This window comes from Struthio camelus, chromosome 10 (assembly GCF_040807025.1).
Source record: "Struthio camelus isolate bStrCam1 chromosome 10, bStrCam1.hap1, whole genome shotgun sequence".
NCBI lineage: Eukaryota > Metazoa > Chordata > Aves > Struthioniformes > Struthionidae > Struthio > Struthio camelus.
This window is the reverse complement of record NC_090951.1, coordinates 24,516,951-24,541,529: the sequence shown is the minus strand read 5'-3', so window position 1 is coordinate 24,541,529 and position 24,579 is coordinate 24,516,951. Positions and strand designations below refer to the sequence as shown.

Here is a 24,579-nt window from a genome sequence, read left to right as displayed (position 1 = left end):
CCAGCAAGGTGGCATAACCTCAGAAAAGTCACACACTCCCCCTGAAGAAAAAAAAAAAGCGACTTCTTTCTCCCAGGGAAGAGCTACTTGTGTTGGGGGTCTCTATGGCGTGGGATGGCAGTTGCGGGTGGGCTGGGGCTGCAGGGCAGTTTGTGTGTGGAGCTGAGAGTGCCCTGACTGCAACACGGAGAGCAAGGGCAAGGGAAAGGAAAGGTGAAAAGCTGGGCACTTTCCAGGCAGAGTCTCTCAGTTCTCAAGCTTGGCCTGGAGAACGGAGACGCTTGACTGCTTTCCCAGAAGCAGGGGTAGCTGTCACGGCAGCCCCCCAGCAGAAGACACTGCACGATCACTAGAAACCAGGAAATCATTTTAGGCACGAGCCCACTGAATGTTTGGAACAGAGAGCACAGAAGAGCTTCCTAGGCCATGGCATCTTTGGAAACAAACCCGTTGGCCTACCCTTGCGGGTGCCTCCCGTGTCTTTTCCAACTCTCCTTTTCACCCGGCGGGCTTTGCAAAACCATTGCTGTGACTCGGATTCGAACCGAGGTTGCTGCGGCCACAACGCAGAGTACTAACCACTATACGATCACAGCTGCCCATGTGATTGCCTTTCCTCCTCGGGCCATTTGTCCCTCCTGCCTCCTGCCCTCCTGCCTTCTGCCCTCCTGCGGAGCAGCCAGAGCTGTCAGGTGACGGCAGGCTAGCAGGGAGAAGTCAGAAAATGCGAGTCTGTGTCCTTGCAGAGCAGCACCCGAACAGCGCAAGCCCTCATGTGCCTCCCTGGGAGAGGGGAGGCAAACTCACACTCTAGATTCACCTTTTCAGAAGTCTCAGTTCTTGGGGATGGCAAAGAACTGGACTGAAGGAAGTTACGGGGCATGTCCAGGGGCTGGCGATGAGGAAAGGACAACTCTGCAAAGAGCGGCCCCGCGTAGCCAGCTGGACAGAGGGTGGTGTAGGGGGGAAGGCAGGTGCATAGCACAGGGGATACGAACTGCTCCGTGCCCAGCCCTGGCTCTTTCTGCTCAAGTGTCCCCTCCACCACGCACCCTGGGGTGCAGTGTGAGCCTGTGGGCGCACCTCCACAAAGAGCGACGGTCCTTTCCCCACTTGCTCTGCTCCTGCTGCTGGGAGAGGTCCTGGCGAGAGGTTGCAGCTGCAGGAGTGCTGCGCTGGGTGGCGGAGGTGGCTCAGCAGAAGGGAGCTGCTCCTCGCCTGAGCTACGTTGCAGCCATGCCCGGCCCTGGCCGCCATGCACCTCGCTGACCCTGCCCTTCCCTGGCTGACCGGGCTCCAGAGCTTGGCCTCAGACCCGTCTCAGCACTTTGGACTTGGCTGGCAACCACTGCTCTGTGCCTGGCCCTCGTTCCTGACACTCAACCAGCTCTCCCTTCTTGCTCGGGTGCTGAGGGCCTGTGCCCTGCCAGGGAGGTCCCTGCCTCACTGGCCTTGCTATGTCCCTCGCAGCCTGCTTGCCTGCCCTCGGAAAGCAGCCCGCTCCCACTGCTGGCTGCCACCTGCAGCAAGAGCGTGCTCACGCTTCGCACTGTGCTGCAAGGACAGCTGGAAGGGGCATCGGTCCCCTGGCGAGAGGCAATCCAGACTTCCCCCAGCCCAACCCATGCACCAGGACAGGAGTGTTGCAGTCTGGTGGGTATAGGTGAGTGGTGCAAGGAGCTGGATTTTGGCTCCGGTTTCTTGGAGAGGTGGGTTTGAAGCCCGTGCTGTCGGGCTTTGTTGTCTCAGGCTGCTGTGATTTGTGCCCAGCTGTGATTTTCTGCTCAGGGACTTTCCACGGCAGCGGGTCCCTGCCGGCAAGCCCACGTGTGCCGCCAAAAGGAGGCCGTCCCTGGGTGGGCTCGAACCACCAGCCTCTCGGTTAACAGCCGAGCGCGCTCGCCCATTGCGCCACAGAGACCCCCCCCGACCAAGGGCTGTCTCAGTGATGCGCCCGTCTGTGCCATGACACACCTCGGTGCTGAGGGACTGGCAATGCCCCTGATCTTGGGCCATGTCCTTGGAGGGCACGTGCACGCACCACGCGGTGGAGGCGGCTTGAGGAGAGGCCTTTTCTCAGTCTCTTCCAGCATCGCTTTCCCACACGCTGTGCGTCAAGAGAGAGCTGGTGGGTGCAGCTCTCTCCCGTGCCCGCCCGCCTGCTCTGCTCCTGATGCTGGAGGCAGGACAGTAGCCACGCACACAGCACTGCTGACCTGGCTGAGGTGGACTCAGGGCAAGGGATTTGCTCCGCTCCCTCTGGCCACCCCTGCCCAGAGCAAGGTGTAGCAGTGGTGCCAGCAGCTGGAGGCTCCTCTCCTGGATGGGCCCTGAGCACCTGGGGTCCACTGCCCATAGGTGCTGAGTGGTGTCTAGGCTTCCTGTGAGCCCCAGCACCATCGGACCCTGTCAGCGCCCTCCGGACCGTTTCTCAGAGACTTCCGGAATAAGAAGAGCTTGGCGCAGGGGTTGCTTCAGAGCAGGCATTTGAGTGAGGCACACGGTGGTTTCCTCTCTGCGTGGGCATCGACTGACCCTGGCAGAGGACAGACTCCCCTCCCAGGGAGCCAGCTGCTCTATGAGCGCAGCAATGTGTGAGCCCTCTTGGCTTGACATGGAAAGACGGGCAGTTTTGTCCCGCAGAGGCACACTTCTGAGAGCTGCAGCTGAATTTAATGCAGGAGGGTGTTTTTGCCAAGCTGTTAGGAGCTATGAAGCTGGACTGGTTGTGTCCTCCTGGCAGCGTGTCGTGACTAGAGCCGGGGCCATCTCAGCAGCACAAAAGGGCATTAGACTGTGCAGAAAGGGCCCCCAGGGCCCCCTTGCCTCAACCACGCTGCCAATAGCACACGGCGCAAACCTGTGTCCAGCGGTGACCAGCCTCCCCGCCGACCGCCACCTTGCACTCCCTGGGCCTTCCCGCTGCAGGGTGCCTGCTGCCCAGAGGCTCTGGTTGAGGGCCTCGTTCTCAGAAAGAAGGAGGAATGCCTGCAGAGTTGCCTGGGAAGGCTCGGGCTGCCACGGCAATTTGTCTTCCTGACCGGCTGTGGGGGGCTGTGGTTGGAGGGGTTGGTCCCCTGCAGGGCAGGGCTGGTGCCCACCAGTGGGTGCACAGGCAGGCTGGGCCTCTCCTCCCTGGTGGTCTAGTGGTCAGGATTCGGCACTCTCACTGCCGCGGCCTGGGTTCGATTCCCAGCCAGGGAAAGGCTTAGGGTTAGGCTTAGGCTTAGGGCTAACCCTATTGCCACAGCAAGTGAGGCCTTTCACCTGGGGGGCAGCGTGGAAGGAAGGGGACCCTATCAGACGCACAGGAGCTCTGAGCAGGCACGAGGAACAGGGCGTTTCCTCTGTTGCAACAACAGCCATCCTGGGCTTGCCTGTGCAGCCAGCTCCAGGGCAGCCCTGTCTTCTGCCAAATCCCCTTGCAGAATACCCTTTCCTTAGGGCTCCTGGGAGGCGCTGGGTGACAGAGAAAAGGTCTCTGGGTCTGCGGGACGTGACTCACCTGCCGCAGGAGCTGCCTTGTCTTTCAGTCCTAAGATCCCTGCACTACCCAGTCCCACAGAGGCAGGAGCAGGCGACTCTGCAGTGAAGCTTTGCTCTGCACATGCCAATGAGAGACCCTTCCCATGCTTCCTGGTGCAGACGGGGCCAGAAGGCCCAGGGAGGAGCTGAAATGGGCTCCTGGGCCCATGGGCAGGGTGTGTGGAGCATTGCTGGTCAGGGCCACTGAGGCCCTCAGGGCCCTGACAGCACCCAGGTGTCGCGTCCTGCTGCTACGCCACAGGGGACTCGCAATAACAACCAGTGCTTAGGCCCTGCTGATAGTCACAGCCTGAGCCAGCCCTTGGTTCTGTTACGTCCTGGACAACTCCGGTCACTTTGAAAAAAGCCCTGGAAACAAGCCCACCTGCCCCCCACACTCAGCCATGGCACAGGTGTTCCTCAGTGCAGCGAGATGTTGGTGCACAAGGGGTGGCGCTTAACGCTCCCAGACCCGATTTTGCATTCGCACGGCCTTTGGCACGGTTTGGAGACGGTCCTGGCGGACTCTTGGACAGTGCCCGGGGGGAAAGGAAGTAGCCGTTGCTGAGAGCACAGCTCACCGAGGCAGCACACAGGTGCAGCAGTTTGAGCCAAAGGAGGCTGTGACCTCTCGCAAGCTCTAACAGGCTCCAGCGAGCTCTGTCAGCCATTCCTGAGCACAGGGCGCTTGGAGCTCTAGTTCCACCTAGAGTCGTGATGAGGGAAGGTCAAGCAGCCGTCCAGCAGGTGCCAGCGAGAGACCTGTACCACAAGCGCTGGGCCCAGTACAAGAAAGACATGGCCATGCCGGAGCGAGTCCAGCAAAAGGCCTCCGAGAGGCTTGAGGGATTGAAGCATCCGTCACACGAGCAGAGGCTGAGAGAGCTGGGATTGTTTAGGCGGGAGACGCAAAGGCCCAGAGGGGCTCTTGTCAGTGTGTCTAAATACGTGATGGGGGGAGTAAAGAAGACGGAGCCAGACTCCAGAGCCCAGGCAGACTCCAGACTCCAGAACCCAGAGAGGCTGTGGTATACCTAACCAGCACCAGCCCTTGCTTTGCCGAGGCTCCTCTTTATTCCTTCCTTCCTTTATCCCTTCCTTCCTTCCTTCAGGGCAGAGCTCAGCACAGCCCCTGCGGCCAGCAATGGCAGCGCAGCGTCCCCATCTGGGGCCACCACACTGGTGAGCTCCCCCTCCCCGCCCCCGCCATGGCTCTCGCTGCGCCACGGCGTGGGGTGGGGGCAGCACCCCAAAACAGCCAGCGCAGCTGCCCTTGGCTGAGGTGGGCAAAGCCTGGCAGGGTCTGGGGGAGGGTGTCGCGGGAGGCCTGGCAGCCTCTTGGTGACGCGGGCGGGGGTCACAGTGGGACATGCCGCATCACAGCCACAGCTCCCCTCCCGCCACGGGGCCCCTCCCTGCACTTCCCTGCAAGGCCTGGGCAAGCCCAGCTTTCGGGTGCTGCTCTCGCCACCGCTCTTCTCTGGAGGAGCTGCTTTGCAGCGCAACGAGAGGGCGAAGGCAGGCCACGCAACACTGCTGGAGCCTGCCTGGGGAAGTGCAAAGGAGGAGGAGGAGAAGTTTCCTCCTCCCCCTCCTGCTACAGGGCCTCATTGAGCGTGAGGGGGCGCAAAGATGGAGAACCTGTGGCCAGACGTGTTCCCAACGCTCAGGAATCTCAGCCGCTACGGTAAGGCTTGCAGGAGGTATTTCCTGACTGCTGTAGAGCATATCAGCTAGGAGAAGAGCTATGGAAAGGCTGGGCTCTGTGGGGCAGGGCTGGACAGGGCTAGTGGGTGCCACGAGAGACCAGTCTGCACGTCCCTTGGTGGCCCAGCGGTGAGTTTGGCAGCCGGGACTCCTGCAGGGGAGACACCTGGGGCTGCCCTGAGCCTGGGCGACTCCTGTGGGCACGGCACCGTCCTCTCACTGGCGTGGAAAGCTAGTCCCCGTTTCCCTAGCGGGCGGGTATGCCTTTCAGGCATGCCCACCTGAAAGGACAGGAGCCTCGCTTAGAAGTGGGCAGAGGTGTCCTCGCAGCTCAGCTCTGCAGCTCCCGCCACGTGGAGCGCCTTGCGTGTTTGGAATTGGGGTGGCGGTATGTTTCGTCTCACATGCACCGGTCACCTCCTTGGTGAGCAGGGTGCTAATGGTTGTGCGCTTGCTGACTTGGATTTTTCCCTTGCTTTCCAGAGATTGTTACCATTTGGGACAGCGTCTCTGAATACATTCTAGAGCACTTGGCAGAGAACAAGGTGGGTCTTGTGGCTCGGTCCTCCCCTCCTGAAACGCTGACGGTTTGCCTTGTCCTGACACCCCTGTGCCACGGCGTGCCGTTGCTTCCCTCCCCTGAAAAGAGAAAGAGCACCCCCGCAGGACACTGTCCTGGACAAATGTGCCACAGAGCAGCTTCTCTGGCACCAGCGGTAACAACGGAAGTCCCGATAAAGCAGAAGAGAGTGCTGGGCAGAAGATAAAGCAGAAGAGAGTGCATGCTAGGGGTGGGCAGGGCCCAGGGCAGCATCCCCACGCTCGGGCAAGCCCTCGGTCCGTTTTTCGTCTCCAGGCTGCTTATGCTTGTTCCTTCTCTCCCGCTGCTGCTCTCAGGGTGTCAAGGTATTAGGAGTGGGGATATTCTATGTCCTTAAACACTACGAGTGCTCCGTGAACGGTGAGCTTTCGATTGTTCGGAGACCCATGTTCCGTATATCGGAGGTTGTTGCCAAGGAATACCAGGCCAGGTGCGCTCAAGAAGATGTTCCTGGTAAGAAGACACGTTAAAACCTTTGCCTGCCCTTGCGCCGAGCTTGAGGCGCATGCAAACTGCTCTGAAGACATGACTGAATGCCTCCGGCTGGCCTGAGAACAACTTCAGCTTGTTCATGCTGCAGAGGCCAGCCAGGAGCAACTGCTCAGAAAGGCTCCCTGGGTGTCCTTTCCTGGTAATATGCCTTCAGCCGGGTGCGTGGGAGGGATAGGACGCTGGCCCCAAAAGCGGAGACATTTGCTGACTACGAGGCGGTGGGGGTGGGGGTGGGGGTCGGGGTGGGGGGTAGAAGAACCCTGTGGGCTGCTGTGCCGTCCTTGCACTTTGCTTCTTCCTTGCGTCTACTGACATGGCATAGGCTTAGCCAGAGGGCACTGGCTGCGGGCACAGTCACAATGGCCTGGCACCACGCACTTTCTCATGGGACCTGCACCCGTCTGCCCTACTTGTCCTGCCCTCCGGTAACGTGGTCCTACCAAATGGTTAGTTTCCCTTTTTTATTCCTGCACTGGCAAAATCACTGCTGCCCCCTGAGCACCTCAGTTTGCAGGCTGCTCTGACTCTTCCCAGAAGGGACTCCATAAACCGCTCCTAGGCACTGTAGCAGAGGATTCAAGAGCCTGCTCTGAGGCAGCGCTGTCTTGCCAGAAAGTGTTGTCACCTTGTGATTGGAGCCCGCTGCCCTGCTGCAGAGGTGCCTTTGTTCCTCCTTTGCTGCTGTCTAGGTGACGTAAGAATCGTCCCTCTGAGGTACGAGGATCTACCCGTGTGCGCCCACATGCCTTTTACAACGGTGCAGTGCTGCATACAGGAGACCGTGATGGCGTTCTTTCGGGCCATCTCAAAAAGACAGGCCGTGGACTTTGTCTTCAAGGCCATTGGCATTCTCTCCGTACGAGACCAGGAAGTGACCATGAGATTTTACGATGACTTCCTCCTCACCGTGGATGGCACTGGAAAGCTGCTAGAAGCTCTGCTCGGGGTAAGTCGAGCACTTCCCCGTGCTACGCCTACTTCTTCTGGACAGCTGTCAAAGGACAACTGAACTGATCTCTGTTGGCCTGCCAGGACCTTCCCGGCCAGCGAGGCAGCCACGGTCTCCAGCCACGCCAACTCTCTCTAGCGTCCTTCTCTCGTACGCAGTGGACTGGGCAACAGAGGCGAACGTAGGACGAGCTGCCCCGCGTTAGGCCAAGGCTCTGGCTGGCCCAGCATCCCACTCTCTGTGCTAGAAATGATAATGGCGAGGCTTTTACGGGCTCAAAAGCAGGCAGTTTCTGGGGAAAGAGTCTACGACGCAGGCAGGTATCTGTGGCACTTCGCCTCGCAGAAAGCCATGGTTGAGTGCTGGGCCGTCTGCACTGACCAGCCCTTCCCAGTGTCCCTGGCGTCCCACTGCCATGAACGGCTCTTTTCTGCCCCAGGCCTGCATTCACGCTCTGCTTGGGATGGTCACCCTGTCCCAGCCTGTCTCCTCATCCCAGCCCAATGCCCTTCCCCAGCTCTCTCATGTGGCACTCCCGGTTCTTACCCACTGGGCAAAGGCAAAGCAAGGGCTGGGTCTCTCTCGCTCCTCTTCCACGCTATGGATGCAACCACCCAAATCCTTGGAGAGCCTGTGAGGCTAACACCAGGTCCGAGCCAGGTGTTCTCTTTCCAGGAGGGCTCATAGCAAGCCAACCGGCAAAACCCGGCCCGCAGAGACCCTGGCTAATCGAATGCCTTCTCCTGTGCCTGACTTCTCCACTAACAGAGAAGGAGCATCCTCGTTGACTGTCTTGACTCTTGCCCTTGCGAAACACCCGGCAGTGAGGTCCCTCATTCTCAGCTCTGAGCTGTGCATCTTCTGCTTTCCTAGTTGAGGGCTAGCATTTGGAGAGGAAACTTTGTTTCAGGGTGTCCCGGTGGCAGCATCTGCCCTGAGCACAAGAAAGATTTGCTGCCTTTAGGAGCAAGGCAGTCATGTCGCCGGAACGCTCTCACGTACCTCTGTCTCTGTTTCAGGCCCCAGGGACGAGACCCCTGGTGGTTTCAGGAAGAGGAAGTGTGGCTTTTCGCATGGGTCCCGGCAGTGTCTTCGTGTTGCCACAGTACGTTTGTGGAGTAGGTCTCAGCTCCTGCTTGGTGAATAGGAGGAGGGGAGGCGAGATGGTCTCCAGGGGCAGCAAGGAGGCCTGGAGTACACTTTCTCCGCGTTAGGATAGGGAAGCCCTGGCCCAGACTGGTGGGGCCTCTCGTGTGCGCACACGCCGCGGAGGTCTGGCCTGTGCCTCTCCGGTTCCTCAGAATGAGAGTTCTCAAGGATGTTGCGTACTCTGCTTTGGAAAGCTATGGCCTTGGCAGGCCTTCTCAAAGCTCTCTGGCAACGGACTGTGAATGCGAGCGGCAAAGGGAGCGTGGTGCCTTTTCTGCAGCCTGGCGTCTTCTCCTTTCCAGATTTGATTTGACGCTTCCGGCTGAAAAACAAGAGGCGGAATCTCCCTCCCAGGGATCCCTGAAGTGCACTGAAGAAGAAGGGCAGATGGACAGAACAGGTCATGTCATAGCTGACTTGTGAGAGAGAAGGGAGTGTGCATGCGTGCGTGTGTTCATGCGTGTGTTCCCTTTGTCCTCAGCAGTAGGTGGTTGGAGCCCTGGTCAAGATGCGGTGCCTGGGAGAGTAGACTGCCTCTTTGTGCCTCTATTTACCCCTCGCAGCAAATCTCAAGTGACTCTGGATGGCAGGAGGTCTCAGGGTGGCCCAACAGCAACAAATGCAGCTGGTGCCGCTGAAGGGCAGTTTTGCCCCGGGGCGCTGCGCCCTGGTGGATAGCGCAAGCTCCTCTTTCACTTTAGCACTTTAGGACGTTTGGCGGCGAGGTGTCTATGCTGGAGGGGAAGGGAGGGGGGGTCTACCTCTCTGACGGATCCCGGGCACGTGAATGTGGGGAGAAAGATTGCCTGGAGATGACTGTCAACAGGCTGCTAGCGTGTGCCAAGGACGTCCTAGGGAGCAAGACCTCTTGGAGAGCGTGGCTCCAAGGGGATCAGCCTGTTTGATCCGATGCTGGAGCACATCTGCCTGTCCCAAGTGCTCACAAAGACGCTTGCTGAAGAGCCTTCTCCTTTCCTACTTCCAGGGAGTGCTCCCGTTGCGTGCCTCCTCTCTCAAGAAAGGCCTGTGCCACCCGCGTTATCTGGCGCCGGCCGTAAAAAGCAGAAGGGGCGGAAGAGCAAAGGAAGCAAGTCGTCGGCCAGGTGAGGCTCTTGGAGAAAAGGGCTGAGGGTGCCCTTGTACTCTTGGAGTTCTTCGAAGGGGTTGCTTCATCCGTACACTCTGTCAGTGTGACATCTGAAGGGCGGCCAACAAGTCTTTGCATGACTTGGTCTTCCTAGATTGACGGCAAGCCTGTCGCAGGTTTCTGCGAGCCTCTGGTGTCAAGCTTCTCTCTGGTGCCTTTCTTGTTTCCAGGACGGAGACTGAGATGTCGCCTGTGAGACCAGCCTCTTCCCCCAGACGGTCTCGGAAGGCCGCCAAAGGCCGGGAGGCAAAGGACAGAGCGCGTAACAAGCAGACTGAGGGAAAAGGTAATGTCACAGCTGACTGGTGAGAGAGGTGTGTTTGTTTTCCTTTTGGCCTCCGCAGCACGGGGCTGGAGCCAAGCTGAAAAGGCGATGCCCGGCGGAGTAGGCTGCTTCTCTTGTGCCTCTGTTTACTCATCACGGCAGATCTCAGGGGACTCCTCCTGGAAGGGGCTCTCCGGGCAGTCCTGCAGCACCAACTGCAGCAGCTGCCACTGCTGAGGGGCACTTGGCCCTGGGACTCCATGCCCTGGTGTGTCTTGCAAGCTGCTCCTTAGTTGCAGGAGTCTGTCTGTGCAGCGGCATTTAGGAATTTAGGAAGATCCCTCCGCGCTCTGCGCGGGATCAAAATCCTGCCTTGAGCTGCCAGTGGCGGAGGGGGTCTACCTTTCCCAGGGAAGCAGCACGCTGGAAAGTGGGGAGGAAGACCACGTGGAGATGAGTGGCGACAGGCTGCGAAGCTGTGCCAAAACGTGGCTTCCTTGTGGAGGCTGGTAATTGCAGGCCTTGTGCTGTGCATCTCCCTAAGCATGTCTTTGGGCTGGATGCGCCAGAAGAGCAAGTCTGTGCATGTGAGCGCCTTATAGATGTGCAGGAATCTGTTCCCCTTCTCGTGTGGCACTATGCCCTCCAGCCCGCAGCCGCCCCAAAGGAGAGGGTACCATGAGGTCACCAGCACCTCCCAGCCAAGCCCCGCTTTTTAAGCCTATGGGCTAGAGAAAGCAGGAGAACAGCCACAGTACTCCAGGGCAGAAGGGTGCCCTGCAGAAGTGAAGAGCTGGACAGGATTCTGTGTCAGCAAGGGCCTAAGACCTGCTCGGGAGCAGAGCTCCGAGGCAATCGGGCTCTTTGATCCAAAGCTGGAGCACAGCTGCCTGTCCTTCTTGTTCAAACGCTCACAGAGATGCTTGCTGAAGAGTCTCCGCCCTTCCTACTTCCAGGGAGTCCTCCTGCTGAGCGCCTCCTTTCTCGAGAAAGGCTTTCTCCGCCCACGCTATCTGGGGCCAGCTCAAAGGGAGGGAAAGAATGGAAAACCCGGGCAAACAAGCCAGCTGCCAGGTGAGGCTCTTGGAGCAAAGCATGCCGGTGACCGTGTGCTTTTGGCATTCTGGGAAGGAGTTGTTTCCGTCGCACACGCCGTCGGTATGAACTCTGAAAGGTTGTCAACTCGTGTCACAACGACCGATGTCGATGCAAGAGGTGTTGCAGCAGCTGAGAAGTTGCAGCAAAGCTGTTCTGCTTTGCTAGACATTTCAAGGGACCTCATTTGGTTGCAGCGTAGATGAGAGCACTTCCCAGAGGAACGTGAAAGTCAGACCATCCTCCCCCACCAACAGAGAGCGGTGTCCGTTTTCCCTGGTTTTTAGGTTGGATTCAATTTACTAGAAGCCTCCCCTTTTCCCATTTCACCCCAAAACAGAGTCTTTTTGACCACCTCACGGCCTTTAGTGCCCCTAGCAGGAGGCGGCTAGCGGGCTCTGCAGGCTCCGGGCGTGGCAAATGGCACTGGTTTTCTCCTCGTGCCATCCAGAGAGGGCCCACACCTGGGCATCCAGAGCTTTCCTTAGGGCCTGTAGGGCCTCATGTGAGTGCTACAGCTGGAGGCGTTCTTCCCTCACTCTTGACGGGATCACAAGGGCTCAAATACACCAAATGCTCCAGCAGCACTGTCTTGTGCTGCAGAGGCTGGCACACCGCTGCTTGTGAGCACAAGATGGAGACCGGTCTCATCCGGGACTCCGATAACCTCACCCGGCTTGTGTGTTTTCAGCCTGCTGCAAACAGTTCGGGAGAGCTCCTCTGAGGTGGACGAGGACAGCAAGCAGCAAGAACCTCGTCAAGCCAGACCTCGGACTGCAATTCCTGTTTGCAGGCAGCCAAACAGGGCAGAACAGGTAAGCCGAGGAGCGGAGCCGTGGAGGTCTCCAAGTCCGAGTGGTACTGCTGCCCCCCAAAGAGCAGGCCAGGTGGCCATGGTCTTTCAAGCTTGCCTGCCCATGCCTGGCAGGGAGAAGCTGCTGCAAAAAGCCAAAGGGGAGGAGCAGCAATGTGCTGTGGTGGGGGCATGGCTGGGTCGCCCCCTCCCTTGAACTTGCAGGGAAGAAGGCCAACCACAGGCGGGGCTGTGCTTGCAAGAGTGTAGCCAGCCGAGTGAAGGACGCCACGAGTCCTCTCTCTTCAGCCCTTGGGAGACCTCACCTGGAGCCAGCCCTAGGTCCAGGGTGGGGCTCGACCATGCAAGAGAGGCTCTGGAATGCTGGAGCAAATCCAGCGGAGGCTCCCAAGCTGGCCAGCGGGCTGGAGAACCTGGTGTCCAAGGGAGAGGTGGAGAGGACTGTGTTTGTTCAGCCCATAGAAGAGAAGGCTCAAGGGTCCATCGCCTTGCTGTCTGCAGCTACCCGGGGGAAAGGCTAGAGGTAACTTAGCCAGCTCTTCTCAGAGGCGCACAGTGACAGGGTGAGAGGCACAAGACGTAGAGTTGCAAAAAGGCAGATTCCGGCTAGCTGTTGGGAGGCGCGTTTCCACCATGAGGGTGGTCAAAGTTTGGAACAGGGCCCAGAGAGGCTGTGGGACTTCTACCCTTGGAGTTATTCAACCCTCAGGTGGACACAGCCCGGGCAGCCTGCTCTAACTGGCCCCGCTTGGAGCGGGGCCTTGGACGAGAGTTCTCCAGAGGTCCCCTCCAACCGACCCCGTTCAGTGGTTCCGTGCTGGGGTCTGACTGGTGGAACCCCACTGGAGCGTTTGATTTCACGGTTGCAGCGCTGAAAAACGGTCATTCCTTGCCCTCATTCACCCTGTCACGAGCGATGTCAGCAAGAGAGAATGGAGCCAGCAAGCAACGGTGGTGAATCCCGGCCAGGGTCCCTGCCTGCGGCAGTGCTTGGCATGGGGGTTTCTGAGGCCAGAGCAGAGCAAGTGTGCGGGAGGACGCACAGGCCCCGCAGTTGCTGGCTTCTCCAGGGCTGAGAGGTGAGAGCGCCTGAGGGAGGTCAGAAGCAGCCTCAAATTTGTCCTCTGGCCCCAATGCAGGCTTGGCGGCATCAGGAAACGCTGCCCGAGGTTCAGCCACACTCACCAGTGCCGTGGCTTGGGAAAGAGGAGAGCGCTGCTGCCTTCCTGCCCCGAGCTGAGGAGAAGAAGAGGAAGCCAGAGAGGCTGCCGCGGCTGCGCAAAGAGTAAGTGCGCGCCAGGCCCAGCCCCGGCCTGGAAAACTGGAGTGGCAGCACCTGTCCGAGGTGTGAGGAAGCCCATCTTGGGAGCCATGGGGCTGGGTATGGCGTCCCCTGATTTCTCCTGGCATGGCAATGACCTGGGCTGGACCCTGGTGCCAGGCAGCCCCAAGCTGCATTGCCACTTGAAGGCTGTGGGTACCACCAGCGGGAGCGTGCGTGCAGGGGCTGGTCGAGGGGAGAGGCAGGAGGGCCTCAGCCAGAAGGGGAGAGGGAACTTTCCCTGCTCTTGCAGGCAGCTTTCTGTACGAGCAAGCCACACCCTGCAACTCTTGGAGACTTACCAAGCGCGTCGGGAAGAGTGGAAGCAGAGGGTAGAGCTGAATCGGCAGCAGAATTCCCAAGAGAAGCACTTCCTCTGGTAAATTTCTCCAGCTGGGGGTGCTGTTTCCCCTTCCCCTGCACTGGCCTTCCCTCCACACCCAGGAGCACCCAAGGGGAGGGGAGGGGAAGGGGGTCCGGTCTTTCCCTGGCACCCCTCGTGGGAGAGCAACAGGCTTTGCAGGCTGTGGCCTGGGAGCAGGCACCCTTCCAGCCCAGGGGCAGGGGTTGGGCACTCAGCGGTGGGCTTTCCCTGTGGGACCAGAAAGTTGTGGCTGCCGACGATGAAAGGATTCCTCCAGCGTTTTGGCTCTCCCTTTTCAAACCGCACGCTCCATCCTTGTCTCCCCAAGGCTCCACACCCGGACACCTTGCCCTGTGGGGATCGAGGCCAGCTTGGTCTCGATCGCCCCCCTTCCTCCTTCCCCCACCCCCTGAGTGTATGAGAGCTGGGAGTGGGTCCTGCGGGAGCTGGTGGCCAAGCAAGGGCCTCTGTGTCATCAGGGTCCTGGGATGACTGGGAAAAGGGGGATGTTTTCAGTACTGATGATGGTCATGCGTGTGCCTAGAAGCAGAGGCGTTGTCAGGAGAAGTTTCTTTATTGGACAGATTCCCCAAGGCATTGTGAACTGAGCCTGGCACCCAGGCAGGGCAGGGCAGTGCAGTGAGTTCCCATCCTAGCCTAGTTATGCAATAGGTGTGTAATAGAGTTAAGTTTATAGTACAGTAAGTATAATTCAACATGTATGTATCAATACAGTTTAAAACACAACACCTAAATAAACATGCATGAGGATCTCCATGGGGTTGTGTGTGATGTTGCTGGAGAGGCCCCGAGCAGGGAGGTCTGCATTACCTAGGGCCCCCTGACCCTCCCAAGGCCCCTCTTCACCATTGCCTGGGACTGGGTTGGTGGGGGGAAGGGGCAGAATTGCACAGCAGAGCTGAGCCCCCACTGCACCCCCTCCCCATAGCAGGCCCTGACACTTCCTGATGTCAGAAAAGGAGCTGGGCATTGAGGTACTGGGGACAAGATGGTGCCATGTCATGGATTCAATTTTACAAAGGAAAAAAAGGAAATAGAACAGGAAGCAGCAGAATGAAGGAATCAGCCTGCTTCCAAAGGCCTGAGGTCTCCTGAAGAGTAAAGGGACGAGTTTAAAACACTACCTAAAAGTGACGTGCCTTTTGGTGGACCCCTGCGATCTGTGTCCTTTCAGTGCCATGAGCCCTCCAGACATCAGCCTTGCAGTGGGTCATGGCCATCCTGCAGCACTGGAGGGTCTTGCCTGTGCCATGAAGGCTCCCTTGGAGGTGCTGCAGCTGCAGTCCTGTCCCCTGGGCACAGCGATGCCAGCAGTAGGGCTTTCAGCAGCTCAAACTTCTCTCTTCTTTGCCAAGGGTAAAGCCTGGGCTGCCTGTGGGGATGGCATCCTGCCACACCCCATCCTCTTCAGGAGGGGCAGCGCAGTCCCAAAACCATGTGAAACCTGCAGCCCTGGGCACAGGCCAAGGGGTCGAGGGGAGAGGCAGGAGGGCCAAGGTGGGTTCAGGGGTTTGTGGTAGGGTGCAGACTGTGAGATCCATGAGCCTCCAAGGCTGCGTTTGCTGCACACATATTCCAGCAGAAGCCCCCTTTAGTTGCCTCTGGTTCAGGAACAGCTGCTAGACTTTCCTATCTCCAAACTTTGCAGTCTGGGCACTCAGGGCCAAAGGGCTCTGGCTAGGTGCAGGAAGATCCCTGTTAGCCAGCGAGGAGCACCCCTGCTTCTGCATCCTAAAGCAGCAAGGCCCCTCCTCTGCCCTCCAGCTCTTTGCTGAGACCACAACTCTTCTCTCCAGCCTTCTCCTCACCCCTCTCTACTGAGCAGCCCTCCTTTAGGGATGCAGCCTCATTTCCTCCCTTTCCTGCTTGGTCAGCAGGTAGTGTCCAAATATCTTCCGTTTCCCACCGTGGGGTCTTGCCCGTGATACTGCATGTTTGGGGAAGCTTCAAAGCCATGGGAGAAGAGGCAGAGAAGAGAAACCTGGCCCACGACACTGCAGATCCCATCAGGAACACAAGCCTGGACCAGCCCCGGGCCTCCCTACTGGGCTATATGAGAGGGTGAGGAGCCACACAAGTGCTGGAGTGAGCCTTGGGCCAAGCACAGAGGAGGGCAGGGGCTCTTCCTCAACTGTGCTGTGCTGCCTTGTCTTGCAGCTTGGCACTGACCTCCTGGAGTGGAGAAGGAGCAATTTATCCTTGCCAAGCTGCTGCCCTCCCACTGCTTTCCCTGACACCCTGGCAGGGCTCACTGGCAAGCTCTACATGTCCCCCAGCGTCGTGGGGATTTCTATGTCAGTGCTTAATCATCAGAACTGCACATGGGGGAGATTGCTCAAAAGATGAGGCAGGCTGGCCTTGGCTGTTCCCTTTGTGGTACCCATCAGACAGCATGCTCAGATACACAAAAGCCCAGGAGACGAAGTGGCAGGGCACACTGCAGACTAGAAGGGAAATGCTGGTAGCTAAGGTGGAGAGATAACGCTATCCCTGGAGCCACATCTCTAGGGAAGTTAGGAAGTATCAAGGTCATCCCTCATTTCCTCTAGCTAATTAATCCTGACCCTATTCCCATCGGAAGTGGTAGTAGATGCCCCCCCCACCCCCATTATTGCTCTTAATTAAGCCAGTTAAGGCACAGTGCTAATTCGAAGGCCCCATGAAGCACCCTAAGGCTTTTTGCAGGGCTAGACGTTCCCCCCTCCTCTATGTCTCTCCAGTGGAACTTTGGGGTTGGCTTTAAACATCTCCAGCATCTTCACAACAGTCCTGTGGGGCATCCTGTTCCTCTGCTGGAGTTGTTAGGTGGCTGGAGCTGTTGGGCCCTGTAATCTTGGTGTTCCCCAGCTGAGATGCTCTGGTGAGGCAGGGATGGAGCCTAGTCATGCTCCCAACCCTACTCTGCCTCAATCCTCTTGGCTATGCAGAGAGTTTGGGACCTCATCCTCCAAGCTTGGGTCTCCATGGCTTTTACTGACAGTTAAGTTTCCCTTTTAATCCTTGTTTTTCACCCCAAACCACCTTGATTTTCACCCCTCAAGGTGGCACTTTTAGCCCTGCCCTCCAGTTTTGCCCTCTTCCAGTGTGATCTGATGGGATTTAGATCATTTCTGAGTCCTCTCTCCTCCGCTAGTCTATTTCTTCCTGCTTGGTTTGGGGAGAAAAGCTCATCTTATGGCATTTTCTTTGGTTTAGCAACTTCATGACTGGGCCTGCCCCAGAGGTGCAAGAGGGTGGTTGGAGAAGGGCTAGGGTTAAAATTGGCTGAGAGGCGCTGATCTAATGGAAGCTTGATTCCCTCTTCCATTCCTTTATCCCTCATTGGGACTTTCTCCCCACCTTGTCACCCTGAAATGGCGTATCCGCCAGTGAAGATGGGAATTACCTTGATTTTGCTCTCCCAGAGCAGCCTGAGCTTTGCCTTTCTGTCCCATTTTTGGTTGATGATCCCGTAAATAGGGGATGTTAAAGCAGGTGCTCTCAGGATACAGGATCCCAGGATCCCAGGATCCCAGACAAGGGCTGCCCATAGCCCACACTCAGAAGCTTGCGATGGCTGCCAGGTCTTCCATGTGCCTACTGGATCCCTCAGTACCACTCCATCAGCTCACAGTAAGCCCAGAGCCTCCAGAGCCCTGTTGGGCTTTCTTTACCCCCGGAGCCATGTATCCCATGGAAACACTCACAGCAGGAGAGCCTGATCCTGGCTCTGTGGGAAGATACCTGGGAAAAACTCTTCTACAGGCTGCCCCAACTGGCCCCTTTTTTCCCATGCTTTTTCTCCTTGATTTGCCTCATTCCTTCTCTCTCCCCTCCTGTGTCCTTCCCCTGAACATCCCAGAGTATGTTGGCTACAATCCCCAAAGTTTCTCAGCTCAGTACCAAAAGATTCTTTGTGGCTGCTGTCCTCTGGGACGGGGATAAGAAACCCAGGGCTGGGAAAGTGAGGTTGCTGCTGTGGCAGCGCTGTGAGGCCATCAAGTGCATCAGAAAGCCCCTGCAGTGAGGACAGCTGAGAGGGCGAGGGGAGAGAGGTAGGTGAAGTTTACCCAGCTGTGACAGGAACCACAAGGAAGGGCAGACCCAGAGCACCCAAAGCCATGCTGGGTAGATGGGAGTGGAGGATGGACGGGGGCTAAGGCTGCCAAGAAGGACATGGAGAGGGCAGGGGTGGGGGATGGTGACCCTGAACCACATTTCGTGGGGGAAGCCAACTGGCCTCTGGCTTTGGCTTTGTGCTCTGCTCTTGAGGGCTGAGATGCACCTAGCGTCTGCCCTAACCCCAGCCAGGGTGCATCTTGCAGACTCTGTGCACACAGGGACCCCCTGGGGCAGCCCCTGGCCCTGGCAGCACAACACAGCTCAGCTCTGCTCCTGTCCTTACAGCTGAACTCTCCCCTACCCACTCGTGGGCTTGGCTCACACTGCCTGTGGGGAACAGTCCCTGCCCCACTGTCAGAGTCCAGCACTCTCTAAGCAGGGCCTTGTAGCTATTCCACATATAGAGGGTTTAATGTGTAATGTAAAATTAATATAGTTAATATGTAATACCAAATTTGCTTATTTGACATTACACAGGATTTTGATTTAGTGGAGTGGTACAGCAACACACTTAAATCACAGCACAAGTACAAATTACAGTTAGCAGAGTATAGCAATTGCAATATGCAGTTGAATCACAATACAAATGTGGTTCTCATTGCTGTTCTCTATAACATGCCCACCATCAAAACACTGGGCATCCCCAGTGCCTGGAGGAATACATGGGTTTAAACTAACTTAAGCCTGTTACTCCCTTCAAACTACTCTTTCTTCTTCAGTTTTCATATTCTTTGTTGGGCTAAGCTGCATATATATACACACCTCCCCCCCCTGCTGATCTGGCTATTTCAGGAAGACGTCTGCACTCTTGATTTAGCTCAGGGACAAACAGTTTCACGGTGAGTTGATTCTCCCAGCTGATAATAGCCACTTGATCCACTCCACTCATATAGCCAGCTGGCCCACTCTGCTGACACACGCTGCTCATCCAGCCGTTCATCTAGAACAAAGGCACCCCCTCACTCCTATCTATGTTTCAGCTTTCTTTGCAAGAGTAGTGGGCAGTCACTCCCTATGTACTTCCCCGAGCTCCATGAGTGCAAAGCCCTTGCCTGTCTCCTCATAGCCTTCTTCCATTGTAAGAAGTCCACTGGCCAGCCATATTAACTCGACGTCAAATTATTTTAATGAAAACAAGCAAAAGGAAGAGTCATAATAGGCACAAGAAACAAGAAAATATAGAGAATATGGCAGAAAAAAAGCCAAAGGAACAGTGAATAGAGAAAAACAATGTCCCAAGACTGGATATATTTTACAGTGAATGGAACGCTGAGTAAAACAACCAATAAGTAAAATGAAACACTCAGTGAAATAGAATTTATTCGCTAAATGAACAGTGACAACGAGCAATGAACAGTCAAATTCAGGAACAGATAACATGGCTGCAAACTGAGAAGCAAAATGAAGAGTGACAAGAAAAACATACTAACAAGAAATCCAAAATAAACAATGATATCACAGAATCACAGAATCACAGAATCACAGAATCACAGAATCACAGAATCACAGAATCACAGAATCACAGAATCACAGAATCACAGAATCACAGAATCACAGAATCACAGAATCACAGAATCACAGAATCACAGAATCACAGAATCACAGAATCACAGAATCACAGAATCACAGAATCACAGAATCACAGAATCACAGAATCACAGAATCACAGAATCACAGAATCACAGAATCACAGAATCACAGAATCACAGAATGGTTTAGGTTGGAAGGGACCTCTAGAGATCACCTAGTCCAACACCCCTGCTCAAGTAGGGTCACCTAGAGCACATTGCCCAGGATCATGTCCAGGCGGGTTTGGAATATCTCCAGCAAAGGAGACTCCACTACCTCTCTGGGCAACCTCTTCCAGTGCTCTGTCACCCTCACAGGAAAGAAGTTTTTTCTCAGGTTCAGACGGAACTTCCTGTGTTGCAGTTTATGCCCGTTGCCTCTTGTCCTGTTGCTGGGCACCACGGAGAAGAGACTGGCCTCATCCTCTCGACACCCCCCCTTCAGCTACTGGTACACGTTGATGAGATCACCTCTCAGTCTTCTCTTCTGCAGGCTCAACAGGCCCAGCTCTCGCAGCCTTTCTTCACAGGAGAGATGCTCCAGTCCCCTCATCATCTTTGTAGCCCTCTGCTGGACTCTCTCCAGTAGCGCCATGCCTCTCTTGTCCTGGGGAGCCCAGAAGTGGACACAGTACTCCAGGTGAGGCCTCCCCAGGGCTGAGGACAGGGGCAGGATCACCTCCCTCCACCTGCTGGCAACATTCTGCCTAATGCACCCCAGGAGACCATTGGCCTTCTTGGCCACAAGGGCACATTTCTGCCTCAGGCTTCACTTGTTGTCCACCAGCACTCCCAGGTCCTTCTCGGCAGAGCTGCTTTCCAGTAGGTCAACCCCCAGCCTGTACTGCTGCATGGGATTATTCCTGCCTAGGTGCAGGACCTTGCACTTGCCTTTGTTGAACTTCATGAGGTTCCTCTCCACCCAGCTCTCCAGCCTGTCCAGGTCCCTCTGGATGGCAGCACAGTCTTCTGGTGTGTCAGCCACTCCCCCCAGTTTAGTATCATCAGCAAACTTGCTGACAGTGCACTCTGTGCCTTCAATCCAGGCCATTGATGGATACATTGAACAAGACTGGACCCAGGACTGACCCCTGGGGGACACCACTAGCTACAGGCCTCCAACTAAACTCTGCACCACTGACCACAACCCTCTGAGCTCTGCCATCCAGCCAGTTCTAAATCCACCTCACCGTCCACTCATCTAGCCCACACTTCCTGAGTTTACCTACGAGGATGTGATGGGAGACAGTGTCAAAAGCCTTGCTGGAAACTCGAACAGAAATTGCCCCAGCACTATCCCACCATCTGGTCTGGCTGGCAAGGTGCCACAGGCAAACAGTTTCCCTGGTCCAGAGAAGGAAGCACTGCCAGCACACCCCTGCAATGCTCAGTGCTGGCACTGGCACAGGCACTGGCACAGGCAGCTCCCTAATGGCTCCTATTCCTCCCTGCCAGAAATTGCTCTCCCCAGGGAACACAGCACTTTGTCCCCAGAGTTCCCTGGCAGCATGAGGGGCCTGCGCTGCCCTGTCCCCAGGCCTCACCAGCATGGTTATCTCGTGTGCTGCAGGCGATGCCTGTCACTGCTTCACAGGGAGCCTCCAGGTGTCTCACCAGCCATGTTTGGGGATTTCCTATGCATGACCTGCAAAGCCAGGCAGGGTAGATCATTACAGAGCATCACCTGTGCAGCAAGAAGCATCCCCGCCAGCACTGCAGGGGTGGGACAAGCCCAGCAGATGGAATAGACATCATGGACACATGGATCCTGCCCAGAAGGATAGGCATTCTGCACCCCAAGAAGGGTTCTGGCTGTGTCATGGGGTTCCAGCATGGCCACCTCCTGCTCAGCTCTCCTGGTGCAGAGGGGAGAAGGGAAGGACTGGCAGGAAATCTCTTCTTCTTGCAGGCACTCAGGCGCTAGAGTACATAGAACAGGGATCACTCCCAGCCAAGTTGGGGTACTCAGCACAACAGGACCCCATTGCTGCTGTGCCTTCCCTGCCTCATGCTGGGAAGAGGCCAAGCCCCATACCAGGCAGGACTTCAGCGCCCTGCTGCTCACCGTAAGGGACTGCAACATGCAGGATCTAGCCTTCAGCAAAAGGCAATGAAGCTCCCTCTGAACAACGTGCGGCTCCCAGGGTGACAGGAGATGCTGCTGCAGGGAAAGCTAGCGGCCCTGACACTGTCGTCAGCCCCATCGCCCCACTGCTGCCCCACAGCAGCCCCTTTGCCTTCCCATGGAGCCAGGCAGTCACTCACTGTGCCCCTTTCACCATTCCAGTCATAGCACCCAGGTTATTTGTGCTTTCAATGCCAGACGTTTGAGTGACCTGCAAGCATCTTGCTTTTTGCGCTGTTCCTTTGGAGGCAATTCAGGGTTTTTTATTTTTTTAAATGAATTCCCTCATTTTTCCAAAGCCCCTAGTCTTGCGTTATCACCCCACAGGGCATTTTGAGCGTCTTGGCTCACCTGGCCCAGCTCCACAGCAAAGCAGATGGTCCTGCTTCTGGGGGACCGTCCTCGTTCCAGCCTCCCCAGCATTGCCACCAACTGCTGCCCCGGCTGCCCTAATCATCCCCATCCAAGCCCTGGTCCTCATCCTGGTCCCTCTCCCGGTTCCACTCCAACCGGCACTTGGCAGGACAGCCCTCATCCTATACTCACCCGGGAGAGTGCAGACTCTCCACCCACAACAGCTCTAGAGCAAGCCTCTTTCCCCAGCTGGTTTTTATGCTGTTACACTGCATCAGCTCTATCTTCTCCCATACAACAGCCCTGCCTGTAGTACAACCTGCCAGGAGACAAAGCAGGGAGCCCCACTCTGGAGCTGTGCTTTGACTGGCATCTTTGGCTCAAATCCTGCTGGCTGGAGAGCCTCAAGCCTGACTCTCCTCCAACCCAGCCCCCAAGCTGCCTGGGGGCCGGCACCATGCCCAGAAGGGGAAACTGAGGCAGGGAGTTGATGGGGGAACAAAAAAGGAGAAAGAAGGGTAAACAACAGCCTTTTCACCTACCTCATAGGGAATATGTGTCTGGGGCCCATCACCACAGGATGCCCTGGCCAGAAGGTCAAGATGAGGTCTGCAGGAAACCCAGCGAGCTAGCATCAGTGATGGGGTGCCAGCAGGGGCTCCCACTGCCCAAATTAGACCAGGGCTCACCAAGGTGGAGGTGACTTGTGCCAGCAAGGAGCCAGCCAGCTTCCTCTAACGGGGAGCAGGACTCTGTCCAAGGCCCAGGGCTGCCTGTGGCGATCACACATGCCTCCTACAAGATGCAGTGGGGCTGCCATGACCACAGCTGCCACTGCTGGCATCTGCCAGCCAAGGTTGTCCTCATGGAAGGAGCGGTGCAGTGCTGGAGATCACAAAATGGGCCCATGTCCCCAAGGACCTTGCCAGGGTCTGACCCCAGATCCTATGCCAGGGATCTGGGGACACCTTCCCTGTCACCTCCGGCACTGGGAGCTGGGTCTTCTGGCCACGAGGCTCTTACCCAACCAGATGCATAGGGGCTTCACCGTCCATCCACTGGGATGCTACTGGCCGTCCAGCTTGGCCTTCAGCTGGCTGACACACAGCAGCTAGAGTTCCACAGGATGGTCCCCAAGAAGGTGAGAAAAGGGGTGAGGATGTCCTGCAGAGGGAACAGGGCACAGCTGAGCTCTTGATGCTGAGCCAGGGACACAAAGGACCAGAAGGCTGCTGTGGCAAGAGCAGCTGAGGGACCACTTAGATCCTGCCTGCTGCCACCCTCCTGGGCCCAGCAGGACCAAGGAGGACCAAACCCCATCCCCCTGGTCACAGGTGCCCTGTCCCAGCACCGGCCCCTGGTCTGCCTCCCCTCCTGCTGCCCCAGGGACACTCAGCACCTTGTACAGGCCAGAAGGGAATGCTGCAGACCCAGCCTCAGTGATACCTCCCCACAGCTGGTGCCACGCAACCCCCATGGACCCTGATGCCTGCTCCCACAGAAGAGCTGGGTAGCCCTCCTGCTGCCCCGAGTGGTGCATGGGGACCAAGCTGCAGCCCCAGCGCCATGTTGCCAGGGTAAGAATTGCCCCTGTGGCAATAGAAATGGGGCTGTGCCAAACCCAGGGGCCACAGGAGACCCGGCACGAGCAGACAGGGGCTCCCAGCAGCGTCCCTGCCTCAAAACTGGGCAGAGCCCCATCCCCAGCATCGCCCAGCTACCACTGCCTGGAGGAACAGCTCTGCAGGGGGAGGCCAACAGCCCGGTGGCAGGGTGTGCCCAAGCTTTCCACCACCTCCTGCCCCACTGTTCCCTCTCTGGAGACAGGGGTCCCCCCGGCTGGGCTGAGAGGTGTCAGCCAGGCAGGACATGGAAAGCATCTTGCCAGGGTAGGGGCATGCAGAAGAGCTGCTCTTCCCCTCAGCTATAGGATCAGACCCCTAGGGGAAGGTCAGGCCAGGCATGGGTCTAGCCTATCTTGCTGACTTCCTGCTAACACTTCCACTGTGCAGGATGTGCTACCAATAAAAGCAAACAGCTCCATTTCCTGCATCCCACTTCAGTGCCTGTTCTGCAGCCCTTGCTTAGGCAAACAGCCTAGCACACAGTCCTTGCTCCATACTGCTCTCAGGACCAAAACAGGGAGCACATCTCCTCTGCCCACCCTGTGTTGCAGGCAGCATGACCAGGCTCGGGCACACCAGGGCACATCTGTCTCCAAAGACAGTAGGCATCAGCCAGCAATTTGCATTTGGTAAAAGCGCTGCCTTATAAGGCCATGGTTCTACTGGGAAAATGAAATTTGAGGGGTGCCAGCTTCTCCTAGCAAACCACCGGCCTGCTAATAATTGCAGGGAAACCAAAGTAATACAAATAACCCAACTTCTGCTACTAAGAACCAGAGAAAGAAAAAGATGAAAAGCTGAGAGGGAGACTTGAGGAAGCCTTTTTCTACTTGCCTGGCCCAGACACAAACAGGGGCTGCACTGGGTTCAGAGCAGGCAGAAAACCTGCCCTGGCCAGGGGAGGCAGTCCCAGCACTGCCAGCTCTTGAAGGGCAGCTCCCAGCACTGCCCTTGACAGAAGGGGCAGAAGGGATCATATTTAGGAAGTTTGGTTTGTTTTTTCTTACCAGTTTCTCCAGTTTCCAGTGCTGGGTCTGCAATAAAAGCAAGATCTGGCCAGCTGCTCCAGCCATCGCTGAGCATCCTTCCCAGGCCGAGCTGGGAGGGATGAGGCCATGCGGAGCAGGATGGAGGGCTCCTGGGGGTCATGGCAGAGAGCGCTGGAGCCAGGGGAGATGCCTGGAGCTGCCTGCTACTGGCATGCTCCTGTCATGTCAGATGGTTAGTGCTGTACAGCCTGAAAGAGAGGGGGTGATGGCTCAGGTGGGACAGGACTGATTCTTCCTTTTCTTTCTCCTTCTGGCACTGGCCTGTGCCATACCTTGGGCCACAGCAGGACTTCAGCCAACCCCAGCA

General features: G+C 56.9%; 3 non-coding genes across 3 annotated transcripts; 1 reads left to right on the top strand and 2 right to left on the bottom strand.

Annotated features, from left to right (window-relative positions):
* Positions 1-524: 524 nt before the first annotated feature.
* On the bottom strand, positions 525-596 carry TRNAH-GUG (transfer RNA histidin (anticodon GUG)). The gene has a single exon. It is a non-coding gene; the product is annotated as a tRNA-His (tRNA).
* Positions 597-1,847: 1,251 nt separating this feature from the next.
* TRNAN-GUU (transfer RNA asparagine (anticodon GUU)) lies at positions 1,848-1,921 on the bottom strand. Its single transcript has one exon. It is a non-coding gene; the product is annotated as a tRNA-Asn (tRNA).
* Positions 1,922-3,132: 1,211 nt separating this feature from the next.
* Positions 3,133-3,204, top strand: TRNAE-CUC (transfer RNA glutamic acid (anticodon CUC)). The gene has a single exon. It is a non-coding gene; the product is annotated as a tRNA-Glu (tRNA).
* Positions 3,205-24,579: the final 21,375 nt, after the last annotated feature.